The sequence below is a fragment of the Procambarus clarkii genome, chromosome 30, assembly GCF_040958095.1.
Source record: "Procambarus clarkii isolate CNS0578487 chromosome 30, FALCON_Pclarkii_2.0, whole genome shotgun sequence".
Taxonomy (NCBI): Eukaryota; Metazoa; Arthropoda; class Malacostraca; order Decapoda; family Cambaridae; genus Procambarus; species Procambarus clarkii.
Window position 1 is genome coordinate 17,676,359 of NC_091179.1, and position 20,790 is coordinate 17,697,148.

At 47.1% G+C, this 20,790-nt stretch overlaps 1 pseudogene; it reads left to right on the forward strand.

The window, feature by feature from the left end:
• Positions 1–20,790, forward strand: part of LOC123765469 (uncharacterized) — a 95,484-nt pseudogene that overhangs the window by 45,090 nt on the left and 29,604 nt on the right.

A 20,790-nucleotide genomic window follows, 5' to 3' on the forward strand; every position in this document is an offset into this window, starting at 1 on the left:
TTTCTAATGAGGGAGGCTGGAGGGAGGAAGATGAGATGAGGGACCAAGGCTTAGGGTTATCTTGAGGTTATCTTGAGATGATTTCGGGGCTTTTAGTGTCCCCGCGGCCCGGTCCTCGACCAGGCCTCCACCCCCAGGAAGCAGCCCGTGACAGCTGACTAACACCCAGGTACCTATTTTACTGCTAGGTAACAGGGGCATAGGGTGAAAGAAACTGCCCATTGTTTCTCGCCTGCGCCTTGTATCGAACCCAGGACCACAGGATGACAAGTCCAGCGTGCTGTCCGCTCGGCCGACCGGCTCCCTGTTAGGGGTGAGGGGGGGTCATGGAAAATATGAATGTGCAGAAGAGGTGGTAAAGGATAATTGGGGAAAAATGAAGGTAGCGGAGATAGAATAGTATAGGAGAGGTGAAGAGGAGTAGATAGGGATGAAGGGAGAAGGATGGTGAGGATAAAGAATGAAGAATAAAAAGCTTGGGGATGATGGCTTCAACTGCTCATTAAACTCTTAAGTCTCCTTTTGTTGGCTTAACATTAAGCTAGCAGCAGAAGGACTTACATTTGTCCAGAGTTCACAGTTAATTAACTGGTGAGAGTGAGTAAGCGAGGGAGTGACTGGGTAAGTAATGGATGGAAACTCGATGAACGTAGACATTGTTAAGGTGCTGAGAGTGTCCAGCTCCTGCAGCATCCTCAGCCTTGGTGTGGGGTGTGGGGCGGCGGGCTGCAGGCAACCTGTGTACTAAATCTTTAGTGTGTGTGTGTGTGTGTGTGTGTGTGTGTGTGTGTGTGTGTGTGTGTGTGTGTGTGTGTGTGTGTGTGTGTGTGTGTGGCCCCTCATGGGGTGACGTGATAAGGTGCCCGTGAGAGGCGGGAGCGGAGATAGTGCCGGCGTCTGTTGCTCTCTTATCACACTACACACTGTCACCCCCAACACCCTTCCCCCCCATATCACTGTCACCCCCCCCCCCCCCATCACCACTTTCATCGCCTCGCTCGCCATCTTAAAATTTCATGATGTATCCCCCCCCCATGCAGAATTTTACTTGCATAAATATCCTTTAATTTAACTTTTGTCTATAAATATAACTAATTATTTCGTTTCCCTACATATTCTTTAGTACTAAATTGGTTCAGTTTTTAGTTGCACAAGAAATCCGGTTGACTCGTCTGCCAGAGATGTAAACCAGAGCTGTTCTTGGTGTGTAGACTCGCTTTACTCTGGTCTTGGACCGCTGTTTAAGACTGAAGTATACCGAAGTATACTTGCTGGTTAATGTAAGCTATTGTAATGGCCTTAATAACACCCCCCCCCCCTCCTCCCCCCAACCCTGAGTGATTGGCCTTAATAACCCTCTACCCCTCCTCCCCCCAACCCTGAGTGATTGGCCTTAATAACCCCCCCCCTCCTCCCCCCAACCTTGAGTGATTGGCCTTAATAACCCCCCCCCTCCTCCCCCCAACCTTGAGTGATTGGCCTTAATAACCCTCCCCCTCCTCCCCCCAACCCTGAGTGATTGGCTTTAATAACCCTCTACCCCTCAAAGAGATTGATTGGCCTCGAGCCCAATCACCAAATCAAACCAACAGTCTACCTTTACGTTCACTTCAACTACACTCCCCAGCTGACGAGGGTCAGCTAAGGGTCATGACCCTTAGCTGTCATGACCCTCAGGGTCCCTGTAGTCATCATAACCAACCCGTTCTCGCACTTTCGCACAGTCAATATTGACATATTAAATAAGTGCATATGTGATATACTAATTGATTGTGAATATTTTAGTTTACCTTAAAAAGCTTCATAGAAAACACTGACCTCACCTAACCTTCTTAGTATGTTAAGATAAGCATCTTATTGCTTCTTATTTACAATTATTACTTAACCTCGCCTGATCAATATCGCCACCTGGTCAATATCGCCACCTGGTCAATATCGCCACCTGGTCAATATCGCCACCTGGTCAATATCGCCACCTGGTCAATATCGCCACCTGGTCAATATCGCCACCTGGTCAATATCGCCACCTGGTCAATATCGCCACCTGGTCAATATCGCCACCTGGTCAATATCGCCACCTGGTCAATATCGCCACCTGGTCAATATCGCCACCTGGTCAATATCGCCACCTGGTCAATATCGCACTGATCTTCGAGGGTGCGAATGTTTTCCCTCGTGGTATATCTAATATACATACCTGTATATCTTGTATACCGGGATATCTTGTATACCGGGATATCGTAGCGAGGAGATGAAGCCTGTTAGACTCGACTGGGTCTTCTCCCTCACTCTGACCTGGGACAGCAATCGTGTCCCAGGTCAGATGTCCCAGAATTACTGATGTACAGTGAGGTCAATGATAAGATAAATCTTGTTCAGTTTATCATATATATATATAGCCAGAGCGGTGACCCAGCCAGTTGTATGCCATATGGAACGCAACTTAACCAGACAAAGCGTCGGACCTGTAAATTAGCCACTGCTGTTCTTAGCTCTGATGAACAGTATAACAGTTGAACATTGAGATCACAGTAACGTGATGAACCTTTTTTATAAAATAGACATTGGCACCAAACCCAGGTCTCTGGACTCCCCATGGCGCGCACACTACCAACTCAACCAAGAGGAGCTCAACCAAAATCTCAACCCAACTACCAGAGCTCGTTTTAAGCTCGTCTTGCGTGAGTGTCTGGAGAGTCGAGGGTGATGGTTCAATCCTCTTAAAGTGCTTCAATAAGTTCACATTGTAAGATATATTAATTCTGTGAATTTATGATAAGGAAAATAACATATGCACTGATAGTTGTTTCGTCAAGGCATTGTGGTTAAAGTTTATTCATTTACTGTAGTGATGAGTATGATTATAAGTGATGAGTATAAGCTGACAATATGATCTTAGTGAGTATAAGCTTAGTGTGATCACGACGCTATGTCGTTTGTGGATCATTACCTAATCTTACTGCGTTAAGGCCTAGCATACTTGACGTAGGCCTAAATAATTTCAGGAATCATATATATTAGCCTAACGTATACTTGTTTAAATAGCACTACTCAGATGCCTGGTGGAAGAGCCTAGCCTAGCCTAGTTCCCACTTCAGCCTAATGTGTGTACAATATTTACTCCTCAGCTAAATCAATCACTTCCAATTTAATTATGTTTATGTAATTACTTTTTTTATATTTATATTCTAACCGACGATTCATTGAAGATTTCGGGAATTTGTTGAGATTGATTATTGCGGATGCGAGTGTTGGCAACGGGGCTTGTAGTAGGACAAGCTGCTTACGTCCCTTCTGGTCCGAGTGTGGCCCATTATGTGTGTCTTCATTATTCCCTTCATCGAGCTCGCTGCCCTGTGCTCTTTGTTGCTGAGATGTGAGAACGGCGAGGTGTTTGTCCCTCTCTTTGTTTACTGTGTGTGTGCGCCTCTGTCTGTCTGTGTGTCTCTCTCTCTGTCTGACTGTCTCTGGCTCTCACTGTGCCTCTCTGTCTCTCTCTCTCTCTGTCTCTCTCTGTCTCTCTCTCTCTCTCTCTGTCTCTCTCTCTCTCTCTCTCTCTCTCTCTCTCTCTCTCTCTGTCTCTCTCTCACTGTCTCTCTCTCTCTGTCTCTCTCTCTCTCTCTCTCTGTCTCTCTCACACACTTTCTCTCTCCCCCCCTCCCACCCAGCCTCCCTCTTCTCTAGTGATAATTATCTTAGCCATTGCCTATCAAGATTCCTGTTTCTGAAGTTAAAGCCAAAGTTACCGTGTATCTAACAGTAAACGCGTCGCCCCTGGCAACACGGCAGCTCAAATTAGGCTACAATGTACCTATTAACATTTTTTACCTTTATTTGTTAGCGAGATGACCTGTCCGAAACGCTATGCGTGTTAGTGACTTCAAGAATGTAAGAACACCGATTATGTAAGGGGTATAGGAGGGGGGGGGGGTGGGGGGGCGGGGGGAAGATTAGAATCTGGGTGGCTTCGAGGACAGGAAGCCGGCGGCTTGTCGAGGCTTCCCACATTTGCCTTCATCTTTTCAGGGTAGATGTTAAAACTTGGCACAGTTTTGGAATTTACGGCCTCGGCGGGTAGGCGGTTCCATGGGGTTTATAACCCTGTGGGTGGGGAAAAGCGTCTCTTGTTCTCAGTCGTACATTGTGGCTTGTTGAAACCGTTGCTCCTTGTTTGTGTTGCATCTCGTTTTCTGAGGAAAATATTCGGATCAGCATTCTCTAACTTGTTCAGTATTTTAGGTGTCAGTGAGATCCGTCCTGTCTTGTCTGGTATGTAGTGTAGTTAGTCCTGTAACGTGAAGTCTCTTTGAATTTCTTAATTACAAAAGTCTTTTCTTCATCTTCCCTTCTTCAAAGTCTTCTTTCTTTACCTTTGCATATTCACTTATTTCTCGTCTAATATTTTTTTTTACTGTTTAGTGTTTTCTCCTTTTATTACTTTTAGCTTTTTAAATCACTGGTATATTCTGGTGGCTGGAAGGTAATTCTGTTACGCTGTTGTACGCGTTACATTCTAACTTGTTTGGCTGAACTTGTTGAAGGTGTCAAGTGTGTGTAACTTGAGCTTCGTGTACTTGTTGTCCTTGAGATAATGTGTTGGTGTGGTCCGTCACGGTGAGGTCCTGGCCTGGAGGCCATCTTGGAGACGGTAGCCAAGTTACTCTTTAATAACGGATGGTTTGGGAGCCACACTTTGTGTAAACACTGCTTATGTCAAGGTCTTTGTTGATCAGAAGGGAGGCACAAGTCATTGAATGGGGACACGGTTCCTTGCCCCCATTCCATATCTCCATCCCTTCCCCCTTATCCCATCCGTTCTCTTCCTCACCTCTCCTCTCTCTCATTCCTTCTCTTCCTTACAACACGTTCTGTCGGGAATATTGTACCAGACGAACAGGCGTGGCCCCACGGGAGACATCTACCGTCACGCAGGGTGCAGCCGCACCTCCACAGATCTCCAGTATCATCTATTGATACTGGTAATGGCTCAAAAGGGCCACCACTTACGGGCTATTCGTGCCCGTGCCACCTTTTGGGTGGCTTAATCTTCATCAATCGTTGGCGTGTCCCCATGGAGCATGAACACTCGACAGTAGCGGCAGCAGTACCTACTTGATACCTGCTTGATGGGGTTGTGGGAGGTCTTGTACTCCCCAAGCCCGCCCCGAGGCTTGGGGTAGTAGAAGGAGGTTCAGCAGCCACCCAGCCTCCAGGCTGATGGATGGTAGATGGACGTGCATCACAAATGGACATGTATACACAACTGACTCGCTGACTAGTTGGAGGGTTGTCATTTATGCATAGCTTGAAGCGGGACTTCATCGGCTCGATAGTTGAAGGGTTTTCTCGTATGCACAATGTGAAGCGTGAGAGTTCGGAGCTGGTGGCCGCCTCAACCCCATCCAAAACACCAGAACCATAGTGAAAATTAGGTCGGGAGTCGGTGCATTAGAACGCCTGCGGTTAGAAAGGCGGGGTCCAAGAGCTAACAGCTCGATCCTGCAGGCACATTAGTTATGCGGGTCACGTCTTCAGCCTGAGGATCCTTTCCCTTCTCCGATCTGGTAACATAAAGCCACCATCTTTCTGGCAAGGCCACTGGCTCTTCCAGCAGAGATGTGGTGCTGGACGTCTCTGCTGGAAGGTGATTACCTGGGTAGACGGCACCACACATCCCAGAGTAAGATCCCGCCTCTGTGTATGTGTTTACAAGTTGTAAACACATACGATGTTTACAACGTCGTCTCGTAAACAAAAGAAAGGTTTCCTTATCGTGAGTTAATGTGTGGCGACCTGTTGGTCTGTCCTCAACTTGATATTTGATGATGGGAAGGAAGGGATTATCAGGGGGAAATCGCCAAGCCTTGACTATATAGCACTTGGAAGGGGTCAGGATTAGAATTTAGGATGGGACGAGGGGAAGGAATGGTGACCCTCCACTTGGGCAGTCGGGGATTGAAAGCCGACCTGCATGAAGCGAGACCGTCGCTCTGCCGTACAGCTCAAGTGATAGTGATGATGGTGGGAGGTGGAGCCGCTTTCCTCTGACACGTGGACGACACTAATCTTAAGGAGGTTCAGAGTGTACACCGCTGTCTTGCGTCGCTTCCAACGTCGTCGTCAAGATTACAACGTGGCGTACAGTACATTAGACATTTCCTGTAGCGGGGGGCACATGGGAGCACCCTTGTACAAGGGTTCCAGCTGGACCTTCACAGTCGTAACATCGGTACCAGTGATGGTGGTCGTTGTAATGGGGATGGTAGTCGTTGTAGTGGTGATGGTAGTCGTTGTAGTGGTGATGGTAGTCGTTGTAGTGGTGATGGTAGTCGTTGTAGTGGTGATGGTAGTCGTTGTAGATGGTGGTGGTAATCGATGGTTTTTATATAGGTGCTCAAGCCCCTATCACTTTTCACAAAGTAGTTAAGTCATCTATTTTCGGACGCCGATTACTCCTCCTGCGCCTTACGACCCGTCGTAGCAGGTGACGCGAGGTAAGGAGGGTTCAAACCATATGAAATGAGGCCGAGGTTAGGATAGGTCAGATGAGGTCAAACCAGGTTCAAATAAGTGCGTCAGATTGTCAGGTTTTGATAATCCAATTGGAGTTAGCGCGGTCATATTAGAGTAGGTCATGTCACTCCAGGTCAAGTGAAGTCAGGACAAAGATATATTTAAAACCCAGAATACCTAAGAGTTTTTAACCGGAATGGACACGGCCCCCCCCCTCCTCCAAACCGGAATGGATACGCCTCGCAGCCGGTACGGGTAAAATATTTTTCAGAGAATCTCTAAGGCTGCAGTCAATCCTCAAAACATTGATCAATGCTCTTCAATCCCAAAACACTCCATTCAACCACAGGCTAAGATCCTCCATGCATTTCTCGACCACATCGATACATTCATCTAATCATTTTCTAATGAACCCAATTATTTTCTCGAAGTTAAACATAACAAATTACAACTTTATAATTAGATCAGGGTTAGGTGAGACGTTTTGATTTTGGTGGCAATTATTTACAGAAGATGTGGGGGTGCATTTCGTGATGTCCAACGACCGCAGTATGCGAACGAGGCGCTGTTAGAGTATGTTAGAATATAATGACCAAAATACACGTCAGACGATAGATAAACGACAACGTTTCGGTCCTGAACCAATATAAAGGTCGTGTGTGGTTGGGGTTACCCACACTCCATAATGGTCCAGGACGGACCGAAACGTCGTCGTCTCATCATCTTCTGATGTGTGGTTTGGTCATTATATCTTCAGCCATGTTATTGTGACTCATTGTCTCCACGTGACTGTAATGAGTCCCTGGCCAGATACTGCTGTATTCTAGTCAGGTATCTGGCCGGACACTGTCTAAAACCATTGAAGACCAACCGGTACCAGGCCCCCTGGAATACCAGGAGCCGTCGGGAGAGACCACCAGAGACCAGGAGTGTGGAGAGACCAACACAGTGGCAGGAAGCCCGTGACTGACGCCACCTTATATATTAATACTAAGGCAGCCGCTACTGTTAAAGGGAACCATCTGTTAGACTACGTGATGCTTCTTCCTCTTACCTGTCGTCTTCTGGCACTCCAGGCCGGTGCTGCATATTTTTCACAGTATTGGTCTAACAAAAGCTGTGCAGAATGGCTTGAAAAGGTACTTGATGTCTGGAAGGTCTAGGTGTTTAGGTGTCTAAAGGACGTACAAGTGTATGCAGGCGAGGAGTCACAATAACGTGGCTAAAGTATGTTGACCAGACCACACACTAGAAGGTGAAGGGTCGACGACGTTTCGGTCCGTCCTGGACCATTCTCAAGTAGACAATCGACTTGAGAATGGTCCAGGACGGACCGAAACGTCGTCGTCCCTTCACCTTCTAGTGTGTGGTCTGGTCAACATACAAGTGTATACGTCTGTATAAGTCCTATAAGAGGTCTAGTTTAGATTTAGTTGCGGCCTTCTTTGACGTGTTGTTTACAAAATAAATGGCACAAAACGTGTGTTTTTGTGCCACGGTCCATGTGTGTGTGTACGGCCCGTGTTGCTCTTTTTCACTACGGTGTGTAGAGAGGCTGGGCTGGAGGGGAGACCCCGACAACGTTCACTGGTGCATTATCTAGTGGTGTGTCCTGAACACGTCGAAGCCCACCTGTCCCGCTCTTCGGGTCAGAGGCCCGCGTCGTCGAAGTTGCCGCGCTCTCGCCGCTGCAAACACCACATTGTTGACCATTCACACCACCATGCCTCTGGGTATCTCGCACCTCTCGCAAGACCAGCCCGGCCTAGCTCAAAGGTGCCAGGATACTCCGGCCTAGTCAAGAGTCGACTAGGCTAAAGAGGTTGAGACAGCCCGCTGTGTCTATACTAAGGCCCCGAGATCAGTTTTGTCCAGAGGGCAGGGGGGAAGGGGGGGGGGGCAAGCCAGTAAAATCAAAAGCATAAAAGTGTAAAGTGCCTAGCACTTCCTCGCTAGCTTTCGTAAGCTTGGACTGCGCGTAAAGTATTCAACTTCGGCGTAAGTTTATCTTGCTAAATACCGGAGGCGTTTTGGCAGTTCCCAAACCTCGCTTCATAAACTTTGTCCCAACTGAGATTACCTGCGAATTCCATTAATTCTCTCATATTTTCTTGTATTTTTTTCTTGAATATGCATTATACTTGTGTACAGTAAGTCATAGTAACGGGGTTGAAATTAAACACCCAACCTACTTCATTATACTTATAATAGTTAAGGTTTAAGGTAAATTTTGATTGAGTGTATGAGCGAGTAGCAGTTAAGATGTAAAATGTGTAATATAGGCCTATTAATGTGTGGGAAAAACTTTCATAAACAGACATAAGTCAGTTCTCATACCACTGCTATCCTAAGAACATTATATTCTGATTTATTTCTTACATGTATGCTGCCTCAACCTTATTTAATACTTCCATGTTGATTTATATATTTAGAGTAATCATACACATTCATAAAGTTGGATCTCGCCTCGCTAGCATTGCCTTAAGTATATAAGCATGTTTTACGGCAATTTAGATTGAGGACGGTGTATATTAACCATGGCGAGATGCTGTTAAGATCGTTATAGATGCTCTGAGGCGAAGGAATGGTCCTTAATATTAGAGCCAGCAATATCGTCCATCATTCCTCGGTTACAGCCCCGCTCCTGTGCCGGGTAAGCCCACTACGGGCTCACCATAACCCGTGCTACTTGGAACTTTTTGTTCCCAGTAGCTGAATCTACAACAACAACGTCCATCATTGAGAACTCTCGCTGTGGACACAAGACTCCCACAGCGGCGGTTGACTCCCCAGAGCGTCGTATGTTCCTGCTGCTTCTGGCCATGTGGCGTCAGGAGCAAGGGGCCAGTACACAGGACAGTAGGGAATACATTTCAGTGTGTATATACACCCCCTTGACGTGTGGCGTTTGGAGGGGTTTTAATTGTCCGTTTCCACAGTTATCTAATTGGTCAGTTAACTCGTATCGTATCCGGTATGAGTTAATTGTAGGTCATTGGACAGTTTTCAGCTTCGCGAGAGAACAGTCAAATACTGTGTGTACATTTAATGTTGACGTAAGAATGGAGAAAGGTGTTGTCATTCCAGCATGCTGGGGTAAGGTATGATGCCGCATGTGGATCCCTGGCCAATGAATGTGAGTGGCATCGGTGCCTGGCACTCTTGCAAGTTGTATCCGCGTCACAAGTGGTGCCACACACCTGGCACTGGTAATGTAACAGGAACATCTGATACGCGGCTCTGATCTGTCTGTTCCCAACGCATACATCTCCTTGCATATGTGTGCTTATCTGTTTAAGTTTGCGAGAGGGACGGACTCCAGCGTCCACTATCATCCTCCTCACTCGCCTCGTACACTTGTAAGGAATAATTCATCCCCCTGCTGGCGCCACGCTCTTGTGGGGGTGACTGCGGGCCCTCAGGTCTTGGAGAGGAGGGGCCACTGTGGCCTGTTGGCCCTCCTTCTTCAGGTCCGATGATACAGGCTGTAGTTCCCGGCCCGTTAACGCAACCGATGGTCCGTCCTGTCTATTAGATTCCTCCTCACTGACAGAGTATATTAGTAATGTAGGACTAGTGTTTACACCTGCTTCTGGATGAGGTTGGATCGCGGCCTGTGTATCCTGTCTTAGTTTGTTTATCCTGTCTTATGTTTATCTCTTGGTTTTCTAAGGCAGGCTTTTTTATTATTATTTATAACGTCTTTATTGTTACAAAATGTGCTTTTGCACATTTTGGTAAGTTTCCTGCTTTGATCTCTGTCGAGATAGAGCTCAAGAGTGAACTAGTAGTTTCTTCTTGTTTTCGGAGCAGATAAAAAAGTCGTAGACTAATTGGCTCTGTGTTATCCATCTTCTTTGTTTTCTTAGTATACTTAAGGTCTGGAGGACGCTCGAAGGATTCTTGTGACCAAGGGGCCGAAAACAATGTCTGTTCAATCCCCTAAACAATAGAGCCAAGCCTTATGCTCCTGTAGAGTCACAGAACATGTATATACCAGTTTGACCCTTGTGGAGTATCAGAGCTTTTAAACCCAACGGAACCTTTAAAACAGTTTATACGGTAATTTAGAACATTCCATTAACTCTCCCATTGTCGTTTATACAGGTGAATTTAGCCAATTTCTCTCATTAGGAGGGATTGAACCTGGATCATATACATCGTGTCGAAGCAATGGAAACTGGCTCCTCCTTTTTAATTTCAAATTACTGGTATAATTGGCATATCTGACGTTTGTGAATGCGTGGCCTGGATTATATTTTAGTGGTACAGGTGCCGGAAGCGAGATAAAGACTCTTGAAAGACTGAGGCATTTTTGTTAATGCCTCATTCGTCCTCAAGGTGGCGTTGAGGGCGCCATGACACCTGTCACAGATATGTTGTGGGACGTCATGATATGTGGTGATTGTTGAATGTCATGTTGTTCCTTATTTTGTGCTTTGTATTAGTGATTTTGTTCTCTCCTCGACAGGTGCCGGCAGTTGATGGGCATCTGCGTAACGGCTGCATCTGTGACTGCCTGTCAACGCTAAGTGACAGTCACACGGGTCACTGCCTGACCCATGACCCCTGTCACACGTCACTTTGGTGAGACCTCCACACGGGGGCGTCAGGAGGTACTCAGATAGTGAGAGGCTGTGAGTGGGGCGAGGGGGGGAACCACTTGGCACTGGCACCTGACACTGGCACCTGGCACAGCCACCGGACAGAATGACACAGCTGGGGTGAAGACAAACGTGTTGACAGCAGCTTACGTGCTTCACTTGCAGCAGCAGCAGCAGCAGCACCAGCAGCACCAGCATCACCAGCAGCAGCACCACCACCACCCAACAGCACCACCACCACCACCACCACCACCCAACAGCACCACCACCACCACCACCCAACAGCACCACCACCACCACCACCCAACAGCACCACCACCACCACCACCCAACAGCACCACCACCACCCAACAGCACCACCACCACCACCACCCAACAGCACCACCACCAACAGCACAAGCACCTACAACAGCACAACCACCACCACCAGCAACTCCTCCAGCAGCAGCAGCAGCACCACCACCACCACCACCAGCAGCACCACCAACCCACAAACTCACCACCAACCCACAAACTCACCACCATCACAACCTTGGTATAAACATATCCGCCGGTCTCCATCAACACCTTGCAGTTACTCAATCATTCGGACTCGTATCGTCGCCATCAACAAGCTCTTTGTAAATACCACCCACCACCACCACCACTAGTGGTGGCGCTACCTACAAGAGCAGCGCCACCGTCATCACCAACACCACGGCGACCACCACCAAGATCTTCAACGACCTGACCTCGGAGGGCGCTGGGTCGTGTGAGCTGACCCAGGTCCAGCACTACAATGACCTGGCTCGTTCCAAGACAACCAACATGGACACTAGGAATGCCGACTTCAAGAACAAACTCAAGGACTCTACCAAGGACAAGCTCGTCAATAGGGACTCTACCAAGGACAAACTGGTCAATAGAGACTCTACGAAGGAAAAGATGGTCAATAGAGACTCTACCAAGGACAAGCTGGTCAACAAAGAGGCGGACAAGGTCAGCAACAAGAGTGGAGCGGTGGAAAAGGCGGGAAAAAAGGGGGAGAGAGGAAGGCGAGGTCTGAGTCTTAGCCTCAAGCGGTCAAACTTCTGGAACACGCTTCATAACAAGACTCTGGAGCTCCCAGAGAGACTCCGCAGGGAGGAACGCAAGCTCGTCCGGGTGAGTTCTGCCAGCATCTCTAATGCCAATATATCTCTCTCTGTCTCTGTCTCTCTTCCTCCTTCCCTCTCCCTCCCACACATCTGGAGAGCGCCACGGCAGCCCCATTTATCGTTCTTTTATATAAGTGGCGGCAGTTCTGTGGGCTATATTTCCTCTTCATTGTTCCTCTCCCTCTTTCTTACTTTTCCTTCATTCATATTCATCATTTTCCTTCCCTTCGGTTTAGTGCCGTCTTTTGATAATTACTGTTACCACTTGTCTTGTTAGCAAATATGATCTTTACCCTATTTTTTTCTTGTGCACTTTTTTATTTTATTGCTCGCAGGGTTCCATATCCAGGTGAAGTGTGTTGGGGGCGGCAGGAAGGCTAGGAGCCACATTCACGAAAGCACTTACGGAAGCACTTACGAACGTGTACATCTTTCCTCGATCTTGGCCGGCTTTGGTTACATTTATTAAACAGTTTACAAACATGAAAACTTCCCATTCAACTGTTGTTATTGTTATAAACAGCCTCCAGGTGCTTCGGCGCTCATTAACTGTTTAATAATTGGAAACAAAGCCGCCAAAGATTGAGAAAAGATGGACAGGTTCGCAAGCGCTTTCGTAAGTGCTTTCGTGAATCTGGCCCCGGGCTTGGAGCGGTGTGTGTTTAAGGGTGTGAGAGAATGATTGTGAATGGTGTACCTGATAATGACAAGGCGAAGGTGGCGCCATCTCATTCTTGGTTATCGACACAGAGCTTGTATTTGATAACTTGGCTCCATTTTTTGATTCTTCAGACATACGGAACATTGTTCCGGATGCGAACAAGTGCTTGTAATGGTGGTTGATACCCCTCATATCAGCCGTCGTGGTAAGCACTTGCTTGCCACGTGGAGATCCTTAGAAAAAAGGGACAGTTAGAGCTAAATTGCTGGCAGATGACAGTCTTAAGTTATAATGGCTGCCTATGCGTCATTCTGATAGGATATATCGATCTGATAGCTTTAAATATTATATTCTATGAATCTTTCAGTCAGTGCGTTACTGGTCGTTTAATACCAGGTAGCGATAACGGCTAATAAGTCGCAATTTTGACAGAATCGACCAATCCGTTAAAACTACGATGTATTTGTTGAACATAGAAGCAGCGTCATATTAACGTTTGCTGTACATCTGCCCCTCACTAGGCCAGGAGGCTGGCTGGGCGCGTATGTTGCTGTAACTGGGCTAAGCATTTGCGTTTTGGACCGGGTGGCAAATCTAGTGACCGGGTTATTATTCAACCTCTCGCTTGAGTTTTCAGCTTACGGGCTTAGAGGGGAGGGGGGGGGTCAGTTCTTAGTGACCTCGATGATACGCTGTCTATAAAGTTTGTGAAGAAATCTCTCTTCTTAAGAAAATTCTCTTCTCCAAGCTCTCCTTCTTGACTTCTACCTCCTCTTTTCCATGACTACCACCACCACCACCTCCCCCCTCCCTCGCCCCTCCTTCCCTTCCCCTCCTCCCCTCTTCCCCGTCCTCCTCCCTTCTTCCCCCCCTCCCCCCCCCCCCCCTCCCTCACCATCCCTCACCCTGCACAACAGCGCCAGCAGTGAGGGCCCCCTTTAACGTGGCCCGGCGCTGCCCCGCTCCGCCGGCCACCTCCACTTACTCGGATTCAAAATAAATATATTTTTTGTTTAATTAACTGAAGAATGGCAACAACACGGAGGGGGGGAGGAGGAGAAGGAGGAGGAGTAACAAGCCAATAGTGTAGATGGTCGTAGAAGAGACGGAGAGGGACGTCTGTTACAAGGAGAGAAATGGATCGTTCCCAGAATGGAATAATTAGATCGAATTAGTAAATATAAATGGAAGTGTGATAGACATTGACACTCGCACGTCTCTGACTGACTCTCTGACTGACTCTCTGACTGACTCTCTGACACACGCACACGCGCGCGCGCGCGAAGGGAGAGACCGAGAGATCAAGAGATCAAGAGACAGAGACCTCCCGGGCGCTTATTATATCATTTGAACTCCCAAAGTTCAAAGTAGAACACAACGGAAATTACAGCGGTGAATATGGCCATATTAGAGCGACGCTGGGATGACACACACACACACACACACACACACACACACACACACACACACACACACACACACACACACACACACACACACACACACACACACACACACACACAAGAGATGTTAGGAAGTTTTCTTTTAGCGTGAGAGTAGTAGAAAAATGGAATGCACTTGGGGAACAGGTTGTGGAAGCAAATACTATTCATACTTTTAAAACTAGGTATGATAGGGAAATGGGACAGGAGTCATTGCTGTAAACAACCGATAGCTAGAAAGGCGGGATCCAAGAGTCAATGCTCGATCCTGCAAGCACATATAGGTGAGTACATATAGGTGAGTACACACACACACACACACACACACACACACACACGCTGTGTGACCGAATCGATTCCTAGCCAGAACTACTCGCCAAATACGACAGCCAGAGTGCTCAAACAGCCACAGAAGTGGAACTAAGACATTAAAGATCACGTGTCAAACCAAGCCACTTGCGGCAAGACACAAAATTGTGTGGAGGAGAGGATGGGGAGTCGTGGTGCTTCCCAAATCGGCACACTGTTGGCGATAGCGTAAAGTGGATCGCTCTCGCCCGTACACAGCAAGACTTGTTGAATGTTGCAGAGATGTTGATCCTCCAGGCGATGATAGCACTCTCGACTTGTTAACTTCATATTGCTGACCTGAGTTTATGGTTATGTTAATGAGGAAACAAGTTAGAGATAAATTATGTGATATTTGAAACGTGTGGCGTGTTTTATCAAGTTGTGGTGGCCCTCCCCTGTGGTTCGACTAGGCCTTCAGCTTAAATAATTGCTTCAAGTTGCTTTACTTGCTCGAGGGAGTCATGTTTGTAAACGTGGCGCTTTACTTTTATAGTCAACACACTTGTTTAACAAATGTCTGTGGCCTTTATCCGAACAAAGTTCACACTGGGTATTGTGGCAGACTATATATGTGCACAAGAGCACGGTGACAGGCTTGTGTGTGTCCCAATATTTCGGGCAGACTGCATTGCCTACGAGCACACACTCCTCCCTTTATAAAATAACAAATACTTTTATCTCTGAAAAAAACGCAATATTTAAATGCTCTAGATTCCTCAAATTTATGTTTTAAAACTCACGTAAACTCCCACAGCACACGGAATGGTTTTTCATATTTTTAATTAAATGTCAGTATTCCTGTTTCTTGATTAACAACTCAGAACAAAAGTATGTTTTGTTCTGAACAGTGATAGAATAAAGCTGCAGGGGTCATGTAAACAATAGAGGGGCAAGCACTAACCCAGTGTGACTATATAGCACAGAGAGAGAGAGGTTATGGAAAGGTTACCAGGATAGGATAGGAGAGGCGGTTGGCTATGAGGACGGAGGGAAGGAATGGTGTGCAATAACTTGGGCCGTCAGGGATCGAACGCCGACCTGCAAGAAACATGGTCTTTGTTGTACCGACCGGGGCCAAGCGGTTGCGTATTGTTTGGCAATTTATGTTTATGGTCGGTTTTAAAAAGTTACATCAGATATTAATCCAAACAAATGCTTAGTACTCGCATAAACGCAAGAAAACTAGTTACAAATAAAGGAATTGTAAGCATAATTGAGAATGCACCTGAGGACTCGCCTAAACTAAGGCAGTTCACGATCAAATGACAAATGTGGTGATTGTGGGTGCTGTAACTGTGCCAATATTGGAGTGGTATGGTATGGTGTGGGGGGGGGGGAATGTTCTGATAGCTGTGGCCTGTATTGCGCTTTATTACTGGGGGAAAGTACTGCAACCGGTTAGGTTAGTAGTAGTAGTAGTAGTAGTAGTAGTAGTAGCATCCATCAGTCTCAGGAGACTATGGAGTTGCGCTCTGGTTGTCGGTCTGGAGTGACCTCACCAGGGCGCAAAGCCAGGGTAGGTTGATACGGGGGAGAAGCTGTTACCCAGGCAGCAGGTCCCCCCTCTCCATGGCGCTGAAAGTCTCCAATGGAAAGGCATAAATAGATGAAATAGACGAGGTTAATGATACAATAAATAGATGTAAAGTATGTTTGGCCGTGTGTGAAGGGTGTTGCTAGCGGTGTTGCCATGACCCAGGGAGGACCACGAGGTCACCATTCGACCTTCTCTCATCTGGTCTATGGAATATATATATATAGTCTCGGCAGACAGTCCACTACGGGCTCACCATAGCCCGTGCTAATTTGAACTTTTTGTTCCAAGTTGCTGAATCTATAACAACAACAACAACAACAAGAACACGGCATTTGCTCACTCGCCAAACCTGACCTTCGCTGATACTGAAACGTGGCTGGTGCTTCCCGTAGACTTGTCTTATTGTAATTGCCCCCATGTGTTATTTAAAAAAAATTGTATAATATTGCCACTGAAATTCATTACACTAGTACAGGGTACACCTCAGTACTCCATTCCTCAGTTACCACTGACATTAAGGTCCATAGTGGCTTGGTCAAGGTCGTATGGGGGGGGGGTTCAATAAAGGTTCCACAAGCCTCCAGCATCACTGGACCATCAAGATGTCCCTGACATTCGTTCAAGATGCTCTTCACGTGGTTCCTTTGGACCTGATCGCTATGGTGACATCGCTTCAACGATCATTCCTGTCAAGATGATCTATTTCTAGTGACCTGGGGATGAGAAGTGTGTGTGTCCTGGTGACCTCGACGCCTGCACACGGCTCAGTCAATTGTGTCTCATCAGAGCTGCAACACGACCATTACAACTGCACAAAAAATATATATCGTCTTACCTATTGCACACACCTACGCGTCTGACCTTTACCGCCACACTGATGGTTCTCCTGTGCTCACCCTGCCGGCCGGTACGATATCTTTGCTGCCCTGAAACGACGACATTTCTGGCCCCTACAGTTGACTCGTCCAGACTCCAACGTCGTTCAAATATCCTGGGCCCACGCAAGAGATTTTAATTGGAGGTTTGGCCTGTGCCCTTAAGCCTTGACTATGCTTAAAACTCTCCTTGTTTTGCCACACTTGACGCCACAGCGCTGCTTGGTCACCATGCACGTCCCCCCAACACCAGGTGCAGTTACTTTACAACTCGGCTATGTTATCCAGTCTTGTGTAGCCAATCCCACACCACCACCACAGGAGGGGGGTCGAGGTCAGCTTAGAAGGGTTAAGTTAAATATATAGGCAGTTCTGTTACACACACGTGTGTGTGTGTGTGTGTGTGTGTGTGTGTGTGTGTGTGTGTGTGTGTGTGTGTGTGTGTGTGTGTGTGTGTGTGTTTGTGTGTGGGTGTGGGCGCGCGTCTCGTTTTCCTCCCTCCCACTCATGCCTTGCTATTCCTCAGTCTCTCACCCGAGTCTCACCTGAGTCTCTCTCTCTCTCACCTGTCTCGTATTAACTTGCAGCTTACCTGTCTGGCCAGTGTCAGGTAAGCGAGCTCCTCATTTACATAGATCCCCGCCCAGTATCGGAATAGATTAACCAGGAACCGTTGACGAGAGAGAGAGGGGAGGAGGGGGGAGAGAGTGTGGAGAGGGAGGGAGAGAGGAGAGGCAGAGGGGGGAGAAGGAGGGGGAGAGAGGGAGGGAGGCAGGGGGGGAGAGGAGAGGGGGGGGGGAAGATGAAGAGGGAAAAATGACGGGCCGCGTCTGGGGAAGTGATGGAGTATAAGGGAAACAATTTTGTTTTCAAGGATTCTTCCGGGCTATTCATGCCTGTGCCACCTCTTGGGGTGGCTTAATCTTCATCATTCGTCAATGTTTCGAGGAGTGAGCTCCAGCTCTTCGTCCTCGTCTTAAAGCTTTTGAGTTATGACCACACTTTCTGACCCCATTATGGTATAGGTCTAAGCATCCTCCATTATTATGGGCTATTGAAGGTAGGAGTTTTCTGACATTACTGCATGCTCCAACATACGTCTCCTTGCCTTGAATGCATCTCTTTACAATTTACCGAAAACTACTCTAATGTTTCATTGGCTGTTTCTTATTGCCAGCAGATTTTAATTTTGCTGTGTTCCCAGCCATATTGGCGTGTCCTTAAATGAGCGGTCGGATGCTGTCGCTAAGGAGGCCAGGTGCACTTGTCCCATCTCCCGTAAAGGTGTTCCTTATTTAGACTTCTACCCGGTTAAACATTTCTCCATCTTTACCCGTTGGCAGGGTCATTGGTCTTCTGTTTCTGGTAACAAACTGCGTGCTCTTAGGGGTAGTATCCCCCCCCCCATGGCCTTCCTCTTAATACCGTAACCGGCGATGGGAAACGGCTCTGGCGAGGTTGCGTATTGACCATACGCGCTTAACTCACGAACACTTAATGGCGCGCCGCCCTGCTCCTTGTTGTCCAAACAGCATTGTCCCTCTTACAGTCGTGCATATCCTTGTTGAATGTCCAGACTTCCAGGACGAACGTGTCTTTTGCTTTCTGACCGTCCCTCGCGGTCCCTTGTCCCTCGATAGAATCCTTGGTGAATCCGGTACCTTTGATATCGTTCGCCTTATGCGTTGTTGTTCTCGTATTGGCATCCTTAGTGATATTTAGCGCCTTTTGAATATCCGCACATTTGATGGTGCTACATAGTCTCCCCAGCTTGGTGCCTTCTTTTGTTAACTTTACTCGAATGTTTGCCAGCTTTGCATATACCGCTGATGCGATTCTGTTAGCATGTGACTCTGTAGACCGGCTTGGCGTTGTGGTTTCTATGTTATTTTCCTTTTCTTATTCTAAAAGGCGTCTTTCCCTCATCTTGCACTAGCCTTGTGGTCTTTTCACTAACCACACTCCCATTACCTTACATTTATCTGGATTGAAGTCGAGCAGCCATTATTCAGGTCAGCCCTACAGTTTGTCCAGGTCCTCTTGTGGCGTTCTGCAGTATCACTCTGATTCGTCTGAGCAGTTTTGCATTATCCGCAAACAGTGACATGTGGAGTCCAATTATGCTAGATGACTGACACACACAAGTGGAGAACTGGTAATAGAAACTGGTCCTAGCTGTGTTCTCCTGGTTACTTCCCAGTTTATTCACGGAAGTATCTGTCCTTCGCTTGAAACAATCTAACAATCCTGCGTCTGTTACCCGGTAATTTGTTCTATATATCTGCAATACTTTCGCCAAACTAATGTATACTAAAGGCTTTCTGAAGCTTAAACTTACCCATTTTGTATCCAGTGGCTAAAAATTTTGTAAGTTTAGACTCGCAAAAAGACAAGAATATTCTTTTGGGAACAACAGTTGTAGATGTATGGAACACATTATCGGTAACGTGACGAACGCGGGATTGGTGGATTGTTTCAAGCGAAGGTTAGACATGAGCATAAATTATTTTGGCTGTAAATAGGATCTCGGTTACATTAGCCAATACATCATCTACGGTTTATTGTTGAAATAATTATTTCTCATTTCTTTGCAGTTACGCCGCTTCTCTTTCATCTGTGTCAGCCATACTCTTGATTTAGTTTTTTCTTAAAGGTGCCAATTGTTAATTCCTGGCTTGTTGCTCATGGTCCGTCATAGTTTGGACGTAGGTGGTCTTGGGCACGTACCCAAGGAAGTCAATTGTGTTGTCATCCCCTTTTTCTGTTTGCAATTCTCCCGCCATAGACCAGGACATTGTATGCATGCGCGTGCAAGCCGGAAATAAGTTGGCATCGCGCATAGCTGGCGGGGAGAGTCTGGAAACTGGGCAATGTTTATGACCTGGCTGCACGCTCCACCAATCAGGAGCCTCGTTAACCAACCGAGTTTAATTGTGATTGGTGGAGAGAGAGGTGTTGTAAAGCTACCACCGCGGAGTAGGGCTAATAATGTTATATTATGGCTTTTGGCCCTCTGGACGGCCGTGTGAGTTACCCACAACCATGGCAATAGTTGTTAGTAAATTGTGATTACATAGTGACATAAACAATAGTAGTTGTGGTAATGTGTTTATTGGTGTTGTGGTAGGAATACAGGTGGTTGTAGTTATCGTTGCATTAGGAGTGGTAGTGGAAATTGCGGAGTGGTAATTGCGTAGTGGTAGTTCTGGTAGTACTAACAGTAGTTTTATTAATGAACTGATGACGGGCTTGAGAACAATGGTGAGATCACTCCCCCCCCTCCCACCACCTCCCCTGACCTTGACATCCACGTGACCCTAAGCAGTCCCAGCTGGCACTGACCCCCAGCGCGCGCGCACACCCCTGGCACTGACCTAGCGGTGTGACCGAGGATAAAGATGATGGGGCAACAAGGTTATTGCTTTCTAAGGATTATTCTCCGTAGTGAGGAATAGCTCACAGGATCAAACCACACACACACACACACACACACACACACACACACACACACACACACACACACACACACACACACACACACGCACACACACGATTAATAACGTATCGACATGTGTGGGGGGCCTCGCCCCCTGCCACACACGTCTCTGGGTATAAGTGCCTTCGTCTTCTGGAGAACTCCTCCACCTCCCCTCCATGTTCTCTCTGGTCTT